The 16046-nt window shown below is 40.1% G+C and overlaps 1 protein-coding gene and 1 pseudogene across 1 annotated transcript in view; one reads left to right on the top strand and one right to left on the bottom strand.

The window, feature by feature from the left end:
* The window catches only part of LOC139813476 (uncharacterized), a 396598-nt gene that overhangs the window by 76593 nt on the left and 303959 nt on the right, over nt 1-16046 (bottom strand). The gene's annotated exons all lie outside the window — the stretch shown is intronic.
* The window catches only part of LOC139812798 (uncharacterized), a 4665-nt pseudogene continuing 4204 nt past the window's right edge, over nt 15586-16046 (top strand).

Below are 16046 nucleotides of genomic sequence, written 5' to 3'. Positions count from 1 at the left end.
AAGCAGATGTTAAACAATTTAAATAATCTGAATCATGTAAAACAGCTGATTTCTTCGCTTCTAAAAAGTTGGTTACATCTGATAACAAACTCTAGTTTCAGAAGTTTGAAATCTTTTCCGGTAATGACTTTAAATGCTCTGTATTTTCAATGTTTCTCTGATGATTTTTCTTGCAGCTTTGCATTTTCAACGTTTTTTAATGACTCTTCTTGCAAACTGGGTATAGCTGTATTTTTCAATATTTTTTTCCCATCCTGTCGCTTTTCGTAACAATTTGGAGCAAAGTGCAACTGAAATAATATACAAAATAATAGAAATGTTACATTATTTAAAACGTAAAATCATATCACAGCAAATTGTCATATGATGACATAAAGGTAATTAGGTAATTACCTCACATATGCGGCTATTCGTTTTAGGGCTCCATCCAGGTCGGTTGACTCTTATCCAAGATTGCCAAGATAACGTAATTATCTTCCGTTGAGAATTTTTCCTCCTTCTAAATGTAAACATTATGAATTTTTTATGGAACACGATTATAGTTAGTAACTATATTATATACTTGTAATTAATTAGTTTATTTCTGCTAGACAAATTTTTTAATTTGTCCGTATGGAAGGCGATTCGATAATGTAACACTCCCTTGTATATTGCCTGGCATTTGAATAAAACAGTGAAACAAAATAAAACAAATAAAACAAAATAAACAAACAAAACAAATAAACAAAACAAATAATATAGAACAAACAAACATAAAACAAAACAAACAGATAAGAAACAATATTAGATACATATTATATTCATGGGCCAGGTAATTAATTAATTGATAAGTAATCTTCTAAATTAGATTGTTAAATATGTTGTAATTGAATACACTTTGTCTTGGGATTGTGGTTTAGACACTGTTTTGTCCCAAATATATGTCTTTGCTGCTATATTGTGTCAAATAAAATTGATTGTTAATCTCTAGATATGTTTAATAATGACCCAGAATAAACTGTTTTTTCTATCTGTGGAATCCATTATACGTAGACATATTATGTTCTTATATGTTATGCTCTGCGGGCTCGGTTATTACGGGCTCTGTTTGAGCAATTATCTGACACCCTACATACTGCTCACGTTTTTTGTGTAGGGATAGTTAAAATATTCGTCTATCAGAATATTTAGGATACACGCTTGGATAACGCGTATCTTTGTGAGCTGTCCTCGGGAAGGACACCTCAATAAAAACCACTGTAACCAAGTATTCCCTGCGTGTTACCTTTGCTTACGCGGAATATATTAGATTATACTATTTAACAACGACTAGCAACAAGTGTACTTTGGGCGGAGTGCCTGTGGCAAGGGTAGTTTTAGGGGAAGGCCACCCCAATAAAAAACCAATCTTTTTCATGGATGTACAACATACACATCCAAAACGACAATAAGCGTGTTACAGCTACAGGGGATTCGGACCCCCAGTGCCGGCTGATCCCCTATGTCTGCTGGGGGTGACGCGTCGTGCGTAACCGAACAGAAGGGCTACCATCGACGTTGCCTTCGGGCGCCGGTGGTAATATGGCTACCAAAGTAATTAATCTACCCCCGGAATGGGCAATAAATTCATCCACGGAAAAAATGGATGACACGCACTAGTTGACGGAGGAGCCTGGTGTAATCTTCGACAGAGGGGTGCTGCTAGCTGATGACTATCTGGTGCATGAGGATTACTCAGAAGATCGGGATCGTACGATTGTGAATGAGGAGTCGATCGTGACACCTGATTCGAGGGAAGAGCCCGACGGGAAATCTACTACATCTACGCCGGTATCACCAAAGAAGAAAAAACGGAAGGCTCAAGTATCTCCATATTCGCAGACAACTCACACACCTAGTGCTAAACGCCCCGTCAAAAGAAGGGCTATTACTCCTTCTGATTATAGACTTGTTCTTTCCGAGACGAGATCCATTCCTGAAGAGGAAGTTCGCATATTAATGCCGATGATTACTTAAGAGGATTAGATACGGACAAGTTGAACCGATCTCGCCACGAATTGTATCCAGAAAATGGAAACAATTCGGAATAATAGTAAAAGGATAAAGGCCAAATTCAGCGGCTGGTTAAAAGTTGGACTGGCGAACGTTGCGGAGGTCATCACCGTCCTCAACGGGCGACTGGACGCTGCCGGCGGTGTGCCCTCCCTCAGGGTCTAAAATAATGATTTGTCAGCACAGTTGCGCGCAACTACGCGAGAGGAGGAAGCCCGGAAGCGGAAGCTCTCTCAAATGGGAAAGGAGAACGCGAAATTCAGGGATGAGATTATGGTCCTCCGGGAGGCTCTGAGGCGGGAGAGCCGCTGGACCTTCCCAGCCCTCTGGGGGGTCACGGTTCCGTCACCTAAAACCCTGGGCCACATTACAACGACGAAACATCGATATTCATTCTGAATGCCCTGCTTACTCCGTTTATACGGGGAAAGAGGATACCGATAGGCGGGCTCCTGAACTCTTGGAACGTAGGCGAACCAAACACGCGGGACATGCGGAGTTATCAGAAGACGCGGAGGTTCCTTTTCCACAACGAAAATCGAGGATCCCAAACAAAATAACAGCTTTTTCAAGCGAATCTGAAGTTGATTTTGCGCTCGGAGAAAGGCAATGTGGCGAGTCGCACTGCTAAGTCGCTCGATGGTTCTAGCAGACTAAAGAACGTGAGCAATAAGTCGGAAAAAAAAAAAAACTTCTCGCTCACTGAAATCTTTGTCATTTGCGGAGGACTCGAAGGATGACCCTGACCGTGAGCTCGACAAAATTAACGATGAAACCGCCAAATTAGCTGCTTGCAGGCGAGAAGTGAAAGCCGCGTCGACGGCACGAAAACTGGCGGACGGCGCGAACACGAGAAACTCTCGGAGACTCCGGAAGGCCTCTTCTCGAACTAAAGTCTCCGGCATTTCGGACATAGACCCGAGTGTTAAGCGAATGACGGGTGGAACTCGACAGCTCAGCCCTCCGTCCGGCAATAGGGCTGCTCCGAATGCTCCACCGAGCGGAGTTCCCCGCGGAACGATCCGTCGCAGGCCTCCTAAAACGTGCGGCGGTGACAATTACGAGGTAGATTCAAATCTCTCTCTTGCGGAAAATGCTTAAAAAGCCAGAGACGAGATTTAACTGGATACTATGGGAATCGAGAACTCCCGCATCAGAAAGGGAATAATGACGGGGTGAATATCGAGATCTCTGATACCGATGGCGCGTCTAAGGCAGACTGCTTAGCCAAAAAACTCAAAAGAAGTACTGGGCGACGCCACTGCAAGAATCACCCGGCCCACCGTTATGGGAAAAGTCAGGATCTGGATCTGGACGACTCAATCTCTTCCACCGAGATTATAAACGTCTTTTCGAATATGGTCGACTGTAACAAGCAAAATATTAGTTTGGGTAGCTTTTGTCGCATGTCTAACGGACTCCATTCTATTTGGGTCAAGTGCCATTGGCCGCGGCGGCTAAGATAACATCTACCGGTAAATTGAAAGTCGGCTGGACCGTTGCTCGGATGGTGGGTAACACGCGAATCTAACGGAAATAAATGCACGTTCATAGGAATGAACTAAGAAAATTAGAATAAAATATAAATAAATTAATTAGAAGTAAAGCGATCACAGGAACATAATTCTTTGTGCCTAAAGAACATTATTATGCTAAAATAATAATTATCTCATTAGCATTTTTCAAACATGATTGTTATAAACAATTAAGTTATACTATTAAACAGATTTAACTAATGTGACTATCAGAACTATCACAAAAAACCAAACAACTTTTGGTTATAAACCATTATTGTATCTCTCAAAATAAACTAATTAACAATAAAATTTATCATAAAAAATATTATTAAAAATGATGAATAAAAATCACTGCAGACACTCAGCAGAGCATGTCAAGTAATCTCACAAAAACTCTCACTTCACATCTCTTCTCGATTCCAAGATTCAATTAAAAATTACGGAAATCCATAAAAACACAAAAATTTTAAACAACCTAAAATGAAGCCCTTAATTATCTGAACACAACAAAAGAAACTCCATTTCTTTATCTCTTACCGTTTTCGAGTTATAAATTATTAAAGTTTCACATCTGCCATTTTGAAAGTCTTACCATTTAAACTTACGAAGACCAAATCACTTTTACATTAATATTTCAGTTTTTATATACATTTTTAAGATTAACAAACTTCATTTTTGAACGAAAATTTTGACACTTAATTATTATGATAAAAATAAAATCCGTCATGTTCCTAAACACCAGTAGCGTTAACGCCGATTTTCTATTTAAATTAATTAAATTAATAAATGATTTTGAAAATTGAACATTCGCTCCATGAAAGACGAGGATAGTTAATACCAGTCCACAGAGAGTAAGACAAAGGATAGCCATATAGACTCTTGATAAATTAAAATAAAATAAAAAAATTTAGTTGAAGATAAAACAATGACAGAAACCTGTTCTCCTATATTCATGAAAGACTATCACACTAAAATAACAATTACTTTATTAATAATTTTTCAAAAACAATTGTTATAAACAATTAAAATTATATCAATACCATTTTACTAACTACGTCATCAAAATCATCTCGAAAAACCAATCAATTTAATGAAAAATACTTACTACAAGATTGTTTAATTTTGCGACTTGTTTTTATAAACAATTATAAATAAATAATTAACCGCATTAATAATAGCCGTTAACATATGCCCCAGGTTATGTATAACTTTTGTATAAGTCAAAACCTCGTTACTCCTCTGGTTGAGGCTACAAAAAATTCCAAAAGGAAGGACACCCGGTATAACGGTTTAGCATGGGAGTTGTGCCATATAATTGATACTAGCATGCCCCGCCGGGCTTTGCCCCGGAGAATATGTGTATTAAGACACGTAAATAGTCTCTCTCTCTCTCTCTCTCTCTCTCTCTTGCTGAAAACTCTTCAAGCCAAAAGGATCGATAGGCCGTGCTTTCGCAGTCTCTATGCGTACTGAACATCGAGATCAAGCCAGCTTTTGCCCTTTTGCTCTACGCGAGGTTTCTGTCCTCGCTGAGCTGGCCTTAGGACACCTGCGTTATTCTTTGACAGATGTACCGCCCCAGTCAAACTCCCCGCCTGGCAGTGTCCTCGAATCGGATCACGCGGGAGTATTAACGGCGATCGGCCGCGAGGCCTCACGCCACTCTGACACGCTTGGCTCTAGAACACCGTGACCGCCGGGGCACGAAGCCCTCGGGGCACGCGCTCCGCCTAACCGAGTAAGTAAGGAAACGATGAAAGTAGTGGTATTTCACCGGCGATGTTGCCATCTCCCACTTATGCTACACCTCTCATGTCTCCTTACAGTGCCAGACTAGAGTCAAGCTCAACAGGGTCTTCTTTCCCCGCTAATTTTTCCCAAGCCCGTTCCCTTAAATAAAACTCGCTAAAAATTAATGTTAAAAGACTGTATTTATGGCTATCTATGATCCTAGGAAAAAAGTAAGCGAACCAACTATAATATTTATATAGGAAATGAAACGGTCACAGAAGTGCAAGATACAAAATATCTAGGCATAATTATAGATAAGCATTTAACCTTCGAGAAGCATGCATGGTACATGGCAAAGAAAGTAGGGAAAAAAATAGGGTTTTTAGGACGAATAAGGAATGTTGTAAGTAGTTATGTAAAAGTGTTGATATATAAAACAATAATTGCACCGCATTACGAATATTGTAGTAGTATAATGTTGAATTTCAATCAGGGCTTGATGCAAATGCTACAAAAAACGCAAAATCGTGCAATGCGAATAATATTAAATGTGAATAGATACACGGCAATTAAATCTATGTTGGAAGCTTTATGTTTCATGAGTGTAAAGCAAAGAATGGAATATAATGTATGCGTACTAGTATATAAAATGAGGAATAATATGGTGCCAAAATATTTATCAAGTGAAATAAAAAAAATTAGTGAGAGGCATGCATATAACACTAGAAATAATGCAAACATAGTAGTAGAAAGGACACGAACACTAACAGCACATAAGAATTTAACGTATAACGGGTTCCAAATATTCAATGACATCCCAGTAGAAATACAGAATATAACGGAAATAAAATGCTTTAAAACAAAGCTAGCAAAATACATAAAAGAGAGAGATAATAGGAGCAGATAAGTGCGTAAGTGGATAGGGAAAGATATTGCGATTAGTAAGGCATAAGAAAGTATTCAGGCACAATGTATGAAATTTGTTTATGCTATATACATTTTATAGAGCGTTAATGTGATTAGTAATGTATAAAAGAGTTATTCGGGTATAATGTCTGAAATTGTTTAGGTTATACATGTTGTAGCGTTTTTTTTTTTTTATATGTAAAGTAGCCAGGGGCTAAATAAAGACATCAATCAATCAATCAATCAATCAATCTCTCTCTCTCTCTCTCTCTCTCTCTCTCTCTCTCTCTCTCTCTCTCTCTCTCGCAACGTAGAGCAGATCGATCTTAGTAACCTTATCTCTATATCAGTAAATGGAACCTCTATTCCATACGTTCATGAGGCGAGGAATCTGGGAGTCATCATGCGATCTGACCTTTCATGGAAGAGTCACGTCTCGCACATCTCGCAGCGAGTGCACTTCACGCTGCACAAATTAAAATTCCACAAAAACTCGCTGTCACTCCAGGTACGCATAAAGCTTGTGTCCACTCTGATCAGGCCGCTACTTGACTATTGCTCGCTTGTCTACAATGACGTCACTGACGAGCTCAACACAAAATTGCAAAGGCTCATGAATTGTGCAATTCGATTTATCTTTAACCTGAGACGAGATGAGCATATTACCTCCTTTCGTCATCGACTTAATTGGCTGTCTGTGAGAAACAGACGTCTCTACTTCCTCGGAGTCGAAATGTTCAAAGTGGCCAACGGATTGTCTCCCAATTACATTTCCGAAATCTTTACCGAATTCGATCCTTCGGTAAGGCGATCCTCACGGTTGGCTCTCCCTCAGACATTTCAGATTCCTATCCATAGAACGGAAACTTACCATAATTCCTTTCACCTCGCAGGAATCTATTTTTGGGACTCACTTCCTATCGAGGTGGTGTCGGCTACGTCTGTTGCCGCTTTCAAATCCAAACTCCACGATTACCTCTTCTCACTGGAGAGGAGTGCCTATCCCCTGCAGAGCTAGTCGCCGCGTACATTGTAAATAGTAAATAGTATAGATTTTAGCGAGGAAACGTAACGCGATTCTCTTTTGAGTTATCTTCCTGCGCACATATCGAATCTTATGTTCTAATTGCATTTTTCTACATGTTAACAGCTGCCAACAGCAGTTTTGTTTTCAATACTTTTTAGTTTTTAAGTTTCAAAGTCAAAGCTGAATTAAGTGTATTAAGGTAAGAACTTAAAGCTGTAATTGTCGCTACAAATTGCCTCTACTTGTAAATATAATATTCGCGCGAAGACATATTAATTACAAAACTTGTTGGTAGCTTTAAGGATCTCTAACGTTGCATGATCATGTGCGAAGCTCGGCTGGCAGACCGTTAGGTTCGAGCGAGTAATTATGTCGCTTGCTTATAATCGTGTAATCTTGTTACGTTGTTGTTTTTTTTTTCATTGGAAACGGCGTGCCCAAAAAGTCGAAATAGGGCATAAGTAAAAAGAAGTCAGGATTGGCTCCGCGCGGTCTAGCGTCGATCGAGATGAGATCTAGACTCGAGAGAGAGATGAGGAGCGAGAGGAGAGAGAGAGAGCGAGGAGAGAGAGAGAGGAAGAGAGAGAGGAAGAGTAGAGAGGGGAGAGAGCCCCCGTTGTTGTTGTTGGGAGAGATGAGAGAGAGAGAGAGAGAGAGAGAGGGGGGGGGGGGTGGGCGACGAGAGAGAGAGAGAGAGGAGAGATGAGAGAGAGAGAGAGGAGAGAAGAGTATGAGGAGAAGAGAGAGAGAGAGAGAGGAGCGAGAGAGAGAGGAATGAATGATTTTATATGACTAGTTAGACTTTGGCAAGACAAGTTGAAAATACAAAGCATTAACAAGATTACACGTTATAAGCAAGCGACATAATTACTCGCTCGAACCTAACGAGTCTGCCAGCCGAGCTGCGCACAGGAGCAGGCAACGTTGAGAGAGTCCGTAAAGCGGACCATAAAAGGTTGGTAAATAAAAGAGGTTTCGCGCGATGGATATTACAAGTAGAGGCACTTGAGCGGACAATTTACGTTAAAGGTTTCCCTTAATAATTATGCAGCTTTGACTTGGGAACCTCAACTTTACACCAACCATAACCCCACCCCCCCACCACCCCGACGCACGTTGCACACCAAATGGCTGGTTGAGAGTTGGTGTTTGTTTGACCACGAAAAACACGATTAGAGAGATGACAAACAAAATGCAGGCAAATTGAGAAGAGACTAATGATTCGAATGGCGACCAGGTAAGATAAACAATCAAAAAAGAAGGCGATGATTCTCGCGTGTTAGCAGGATTTCCCTCAAAGGCGCGCGGAGACGGACAGCAGCATAGAGAAATCGATACTCAAATGTTAAAGGGACACATGGTCTATTTTTTGTGTGAGTGACGGACGGCGGTACTAGCTCTTGCAGGGGATAGGAGCACTCCTCGTCATAAGGGACGCGGTCAAAGAGATGCAAAGAGGAATAAATCGTGAGAAAGTTATGGATTATGAGAAATATCCAATAGGGGACAACCGCCGTAGCCGACACCACCTCGATAGGACAGTGAGTCCCTTAAAATATGATGCCTGCGCAGAGTGGAAAGGCAATTGAGGTAAGTTTCCGGTCTATGGATAGGAATCTGATGTCTGAGGGAGGCCAACGTGCAGGGATCTGCACTGACGAAGGATCGAATCTCGGGAGGGAACAGATTTCGGAAATGATAAATGGGAGACCCTCCAGTTGGCCAATGGGAAGACATCTCAGGAAGCTCCGAGGAGTAGAGGAAGAAGGAGATCACGCACTGGACAGTCTACGATCCAGTGAGAGCGAAGGGAAGCAAGGAGGGGGGAGCAGATAGGGATCAAGTAAGCACACGCGCACCGGGAGTTACAAGGAACGGGGATGGTAATATGATAGCATGAATGTAGTCTCAGAGACGTTAAAAACGCGGAACGATAATACGAAAATTTCCCAGAAAGTCAGGAGCACTTTGCAATGTTGTGTTGTGAGCTAGTCAGTGAAGTCATTGTATGACCAGCGAGCAATAGTCAAGTAGCGGCCTGAGCAGATGTGGACACAACGCTTATGCGTACCTGGAGTGATCCAGCGAGTTTTTGTGGAATTTGTAATTTGTGCAGCGTGAAGTGACACTTAGCTGCGAGATGTGCGAGACGTGACTCTTCCATGAAAGGTCAGATCGCATGATGACTCCCAGAAGTCCTCGCTCATGAACGTATGGAATAGAAGGTTCCATTACTGATATAGAGATAAGGTTACTAAGATCGATCTGCTCTACGTTGCGAGAGAGAGAGAGAGAGAGAGAGAGAGAGAGAGAGAGAGAGAGAGAGAGAGAGAGAGAGAGAGAGAGAGAGAGAGAGAGAGAGAGAGAGAGAGAGAGAGAGAGAGAGAGAGAGAGAGAGAGAGAGAGAGAGAGAGAGAGAGAGAGAGAGAGAGAGATTGATTGATTGATTGATTGATCTTTATTTAGCCCTTGGCTACTTTACATATAAAAAACGCTACAACATGTATAACCTAAACAATTTCAGACATTATACCCGAATAACTCTTTTATACATTACTAATCACATTAACGCTCTATAAAATGTATATAGCATAAACAAATTTCATACATTGTGCCTGAATACTTTCTTATGCCTTACTAATCGCAATATCTTTCCCTATCCACTTACGCACTTATCTGCTCCTATTATCTCTCTCTTTTATGTATTTTGCTAGCTTTGTTTTAAAGCATTTTATTTCCGTTATATTCTGTATTTCTACTGGGATGTCATTGAATATTTGGAACCCGTTATACGTTAAATTCTTATGTGCTGTTAGTGTTCGTGTCCTTTCTACTACTATGTTTGCATTATTTCTAGTGTTATATGCATGCCTCTCACTAATTTTTTTTATTTCACTTGATAAATATTTTGGCACCATATTATTCCTCATTTTATATACTAGTACGCATACATTATATTCCATTCTTTGCTTTACACTCATGAAACATAAAGCTTCCAACATAGATTTAATTGCCGTGTATCTATTCACATTTAATATTATTCGCATTGCACGATTTTGCGTTTTTTGTAGCATTTGCATCAAGCCCTGATTGAAATTCAACATTATACTACTACAATATTCGTAATGCGGTGCAATTATTGTTTTATATATCAACACTTTTACATAACTACTTACAACATTCCTTATTCGTCCTAAAAACCCTATTTTTTTCCCTACTTTCTTTGCCATGTACCATGCATGCTTCTCGAAGGTTAAATGCTTATCTATAATTATGCCTAGATATTTTGTATCTTGCACTTCTGTGACCGTTTCATTTCCTATATAAATATTATAGTTGGTTCGCTTACTTTTTTTCCTAGGATCATAGATAGCCATAAATACAGTCTTTTTAACATTAATTTTTAGCGAGTTTTTATTTAAGGGAACGGGCTTGGAAAAATTAGCGGGGAAAGAAGACCCTGTTGAGCTTGACTCTAGTCTGGCACTGTAAGGAGACATGAGAGGTGTAGCATAAGTGGGAGATGGCAACATCGCCGGTGAAATACCACTACTTTCATCGTTTCCTTACTTACTCGGTTAGGCGGAGCGCGTGCCCCGAGGGCTTCGTGCCCCGGCGGTCACGGTGTTCTAGAGCCAAGCGTGTCAGAGTGGCGTGAGGCCTCGCGGCCGATCGCCGTTAATACTCCCGCGTGATCCGATTCGAGGACACTGCCAGGCGGGGAGTTTGACTGGGGCGGTACATCTGTCAAAGAATAACGCAGGTGTCCTAAGGCCAGCTCAGCGAGGACAGAAACCTCGCGTAGAGCAAAAGGGCAAAAGCTGGCTTGATCTCGATGTTCAGTACGCATAGAGACTGCGAAAGCACGGCCTATCGATCCTTTTGGCTTGAAGAGTTTTCAGCAAGAGAGAGAGAGAGAGAGAGAGAGAGAGAGACTATTTACGTGTCTTAATACACATATTCTCCGGGGCAAAGCCCGGCGGGGCATGCTAGTATCAATTATATGGCACAACTCCCATGCTAAACCGTTATACCGGGTGTCCTTCCTTTTGGAATTTTTTGTAGCCTCAACCAGAGGAGTAACGAGGTTTTGACTTATACAAAAGTTATACATAACCTGGGGCATATGTTAACGGCTATTATTAATGCGGTTAATTATTTATTTATAATTGTTTATAAAAACAAGTCGCAAAATTAAACAATCTTGTAGTAAGTATTTTTTCATTAAATTGATTGGTTTTTCGAGATGATTTTGATGACGTAGTTAGTAAAATGGTATTGATATAATTTTAATTGTTTATAACAATTGTTTTTGAAAAATTATTAATAAAGTAATTGTTATTTTAGTGTGATAGTCTTTCATGAATATAGGAGAACAGGTTTCTGTCATTGTTTTATCTTCAACTAAATTTTTTTATTTTTATTTTAATTTATCAAGAGTCTATATGGCTATCCTTGTCTTACTCTCTGTGGACTGGTATTAAACTATCCTCGTCTTTCATGGAGCGAATGTTCAATTTTCAAAATCATTTATTAATTTAATTAATTTAAATAGAAAATCGGCGTTAACGCTACTGGTGTTTAGGAACATGACGGATTTTATTTTTATCATAATAATTAAGTGTCAAAATTTTCGTTCAAAAATGAAGTTTGTTAATCTTAAAATGTATAAAAAACTGAAATATTAATGTAAAAGTGATTTGGTCTTCGTAAGTTTAAATGGTAAGAATTTCAAAATGGCAGATGTGAAACTTTAATAATTTATAACTCGAAAACGGTAAGAGATAAAGAAATGGAGTTTCTTTTGTTGTGTTCAGATAATTAAGGGCTTCATTTTAGGTTGTTTAAAATTTTTGTGTTTTATGGATTTCCGTAATTTTTAATTGAATCTTGGAATCGAGAAGAGATGTGAAGTGAGAGTTTTTGTGAGATTACTTGACATGCTCTGCTGAGTGTCTGCAGTGATTTTATTCATCATTTTTAATAATAATTTTATGATAAATTTTATTGTTAATTAGTTTATTTTGAGAGATACAATAATGGTTTATAACCAAAAGTTGTTTGGTTTTTTGTGATAGTTCTGATAGTCACATTAGTTAAATCTGTTAATAGTATAACTTAATTGTTTATAACAATCATGTTTGAAAAATGCTAATGAGATAATTATTATTTTAGCATAATAATGTTCTTTAGGCACAAAGAATTATGTTCCTGTGATCGCTTTACTTCTAATTAATTTATTTATATTTTATTCTAATTTTCTTAGTTCATTCCTATGAACGTGCATTTATTTCCGTTAGATTCGCGTGTTACCCACCATCCGAGCAACGGTCCAGCCGACTTTCAATTTACCGGTAGATGTTATCTTAGCCGCCGCGGCCAATGGGCACTTGACCCAAATAGAATGGAGTCCGTTAGACATGCGACAAAAGCTACCCAACCTAATATTTTGCTTGTTACAGTCGCCCATATTCGAAAAGACGTTTATAATCTCGGTGGAAGAGATTGAGTCGTCCAGATTCCAGATCCTGACTTTTCCCATAACGGTGGGCCGGGTGATTCTTGCAGTGGCGTCGCCCAGTACTTCTTTGAGTTTTTTGGCTAAGCAGTCTGCCTTAGACGCGCCATCGGTATCAGAGATCTCGATTATTACCCCGTCATTTATTCCCTTTCTGATGCGGGAGTTCTCGATTCCCATAGTATCCAGTTAAATCTCGTCTCTGGCTTTTTTAAGCATTTCCGCAAGAGAGAGATTTGAATCTACCTCGTAATTGTCACCGCCGCAGTTTTAGGAGGCCTGCGACGGATCGTTCCGCGGGGAACTCCGCTCGGTGGAGCATTCGGAGCAGCCATATTGCCGGACGGAGGGCTGAGCTGTCGAGTTCCACCCGTCATTCGCTTAACACTCGGGTCTATGTCCGAAATGCCGGAGACTTTAGTTCGAGAAGAGGCCTTCCGGAGTCTCCGAGAGTTTCTCGTGTTCGCGCCGTCCGCCAGTTTTCGTGCCGTCGACGCGGCTTTCACTTCTCGCCTGCAAGCAGCTAATTTGGCGGTTTCATCGTTAATTTTGTCGAGCTCACGGTCAGGGTCATCCTTCGAGTCCTCCGCAAATGACAAAGATTTCAGTGAGCGAGAAGGGTTTTTTTCCGACTTATTGCTCACGTTCTTTAGTCTGCTAGAACCATCGAGCGACTTAGCAGTGCGACTCGCCACATTGCCTTTCTCCGAGCGCAAATCAACTTCAGATTCGCTTGAAAAAGCTGTTATTTTGTTTGGGATCCTCGATTTTCGTTGTGGAAAAGGAACCTCCGCGTCTTCTGATAACTCCGCATGTCCCGCGTGTTTGGTTCGCCTACGTTCCAAGAGTTCAGGAGCCCGCCTATCGTATCCTCTTTCCCCGTATAAACGGAGTCAGCAGGGCATTCAGAATGAATATCGATGTTTCGTCGTTGTATGTGGCCCAGGGTTTTAGGTGACGGAACCGTGAACCCCCCAGAGGGCTGGGAAGGTCCAGCGGGCTCTCCCGCCTCAGAGCCTCCCGTCGGAGGACCATAATCTCATCCCTGAATTTCGCGTTCTCCTTTCCCATTTGAGAGAGCTTCCGCTTCCGGGCTTCCTCCTCTCGCGTAGTTGCGCGCAACTGTGCTGACAAATCATTATTTTAGACCCTGAGGGAGGGCACACCGCCGGCAGCGTCCAGTCGCCCGTTGAGGACGGTGATGACCTCCGCAACGTTCGCCAGTCCAACTTTTAACCAGCCGCTGAATTTGGCCTTTATCCTTTTACTATTATTCCGAATTGTTTCCATTTTCTGGATACAATTCGTGGCGAGATCGGTTAACTTGTCCGTATCTAATCCTCTTAAGTAATCATCGGCATTAATATGCGAACTTCCTCTTCAGGAATGGATCTCGTCTCGGAAAGAACAAGTCTATAATCAGAAGGAGTAATAGCCCTTCTTTTGACGGGGAGTTTAGCAAGTGGTGAGTTGTCCTGCGAATATGGAGATACTTGAGCCTTCCGTTTTTTCTTCTTTGGTGATACCGGCGTAGATGTAGTAGATTTCCCGTCGGGCTCTTCCCTCGAATCAGGTGTCACGATCGACTCCTCATTCACAATCGTACGATCCCGATCTTCTGAGTAATCCTCATGCACCAGATAGTCATCAGCTAGCAGCACCCCTCTGTCGAAGATTACACCAGGCTCCTCCGTCAACTAGTGCGTGTCATCCATTTTTTCCGTGGATGAATTTATTGCCCATTCCGGGGGTAGATTAATTACTTTGGTAGCCATATTACCACCGGCGCCCGAAGGCAACGTCGATGGTAGCCCTTCGTCGGTTAACGACGCGTCACCCCCAGAGACAATAGGGGGATCAGCCGGCACTGGGGGGTCCGAATCCCCTGTAGCTGTAAACGTTTTTTCCTGTATGTTGTACATCCATGAAAAAGATTGGTTTTTTATTGGGGTGGCCTTCCCCTAAAACTACCCTTGCCAAGTGCACTCCGCCCAAAGTACACTTGTTGCTAGTCGTTGTTAAATAGTATAATCTAATATATTCCGCGTAAGCAAGGTAACACGCAGGAATACTTGGTTACAGTGGTTTTTTATTGAGGTGTCCTTCCCCTAGGACAGCTCACAAAGATACGCGTTATCCAAGCGTGTATCCAATATTCTGATAGACGAATATTTAAACTATCCCTACACAAAAACGTGAGCAGTATGTAGGGTGTCAGATAATTGCTCAAACATGAGCCCGTATAACCGAGCCCGCAGAGCATAACATATAAGAACATAATATGTCTACGTATAATGTATTCCACAGATAGAAAAACAGTTTATTCTGGGATTATTAAACATAATCTAGAGATTAACAATCAAATTTTATTTGACAAATATAGCAGCAAAGACATATATTTGGACAAAACAGTGTCTAAACACAATCCCAAGACAAAGTGTATTCAATTACAACATATTTAACAATCTAATTTAGAAGATTACTTATCAATTAATTAATTACCTGGCATGAATATAATATGTATCTAATATTTGTTTTCTTTATCTGTTTGTTTTGTTTTATGTTTTGTTTGTTCTATTATTATTTGTTTTGTTTATTTGTTTTGTTTGTTTATTTTGTTTTATTTGTTTTATTTTGTTTCACTGTTTTATTCAAATGCCAGGCAATATACAAGGGAGTGTTACATTATCGAATCGCCTTCCATACGGACAAATTAAAAAATTTGTCTAGCAGAAATAAACTAATTAATTACAAGTATATAATATAGTTACTAACTATAATCGTGTTCCATAAAAAATTCATAATGTTTACATTTAGAAGGAGGAAAAATTCTCAACGGAAGATAATTACGTTTATCTTGGCAATCTTGGATAAGAGTCAACCGACCTGGATGGAGCCCTAAAACGAATAGCCGCATATGTGAGGTAATTACCTAATTACCTTTATGTCATCATATGACAATTTGCTGTGATATGATTTTACGTTTTAAATAATGTAACATTTCTATTATTTTGTATATTTATTTTCAGTTGCACTTTGCTCCAAATTGTTACGAAAAGCGACAGGATGGGAAAAAAATATTGAAAAATACAGCTATACCCAGTTTGCAAGAAGAGTCATTAAAAAACGTTGAAAATGCAAAGCTGCAAGAAAAATCATCAGAGAACATTGAAAATACAGAGCATTTAAAGTCATTACCGGAAAGATTTCAAACTTCTGAAACTAGAGTTTGTTATCAGATGTAACCAACTTTTTAGAAGCGAAGAAATCAGCTGTTTTACATGATTCAGATTATTTAAATTGTTTAACATCTGCT

The sequence above is a fragment of the Temnothorax longispinosus genome, chromosome 5 (assembly GCF_030848805.1).
Source record: "Temnothorax longispinosus isolate EJ_2023e chromosome 5, Tlon_JGU_v1, whole genome shotgun sequence".
NCBI lineage: Eukaryota > Metazoa > Arthropoda > Insecta > Hymenoptera > Formicidae > Temnothorax > Temnothorax longispinosus.
This window is presented reverse-complemented; position numbering and strand designations above follow the sequence as displayed.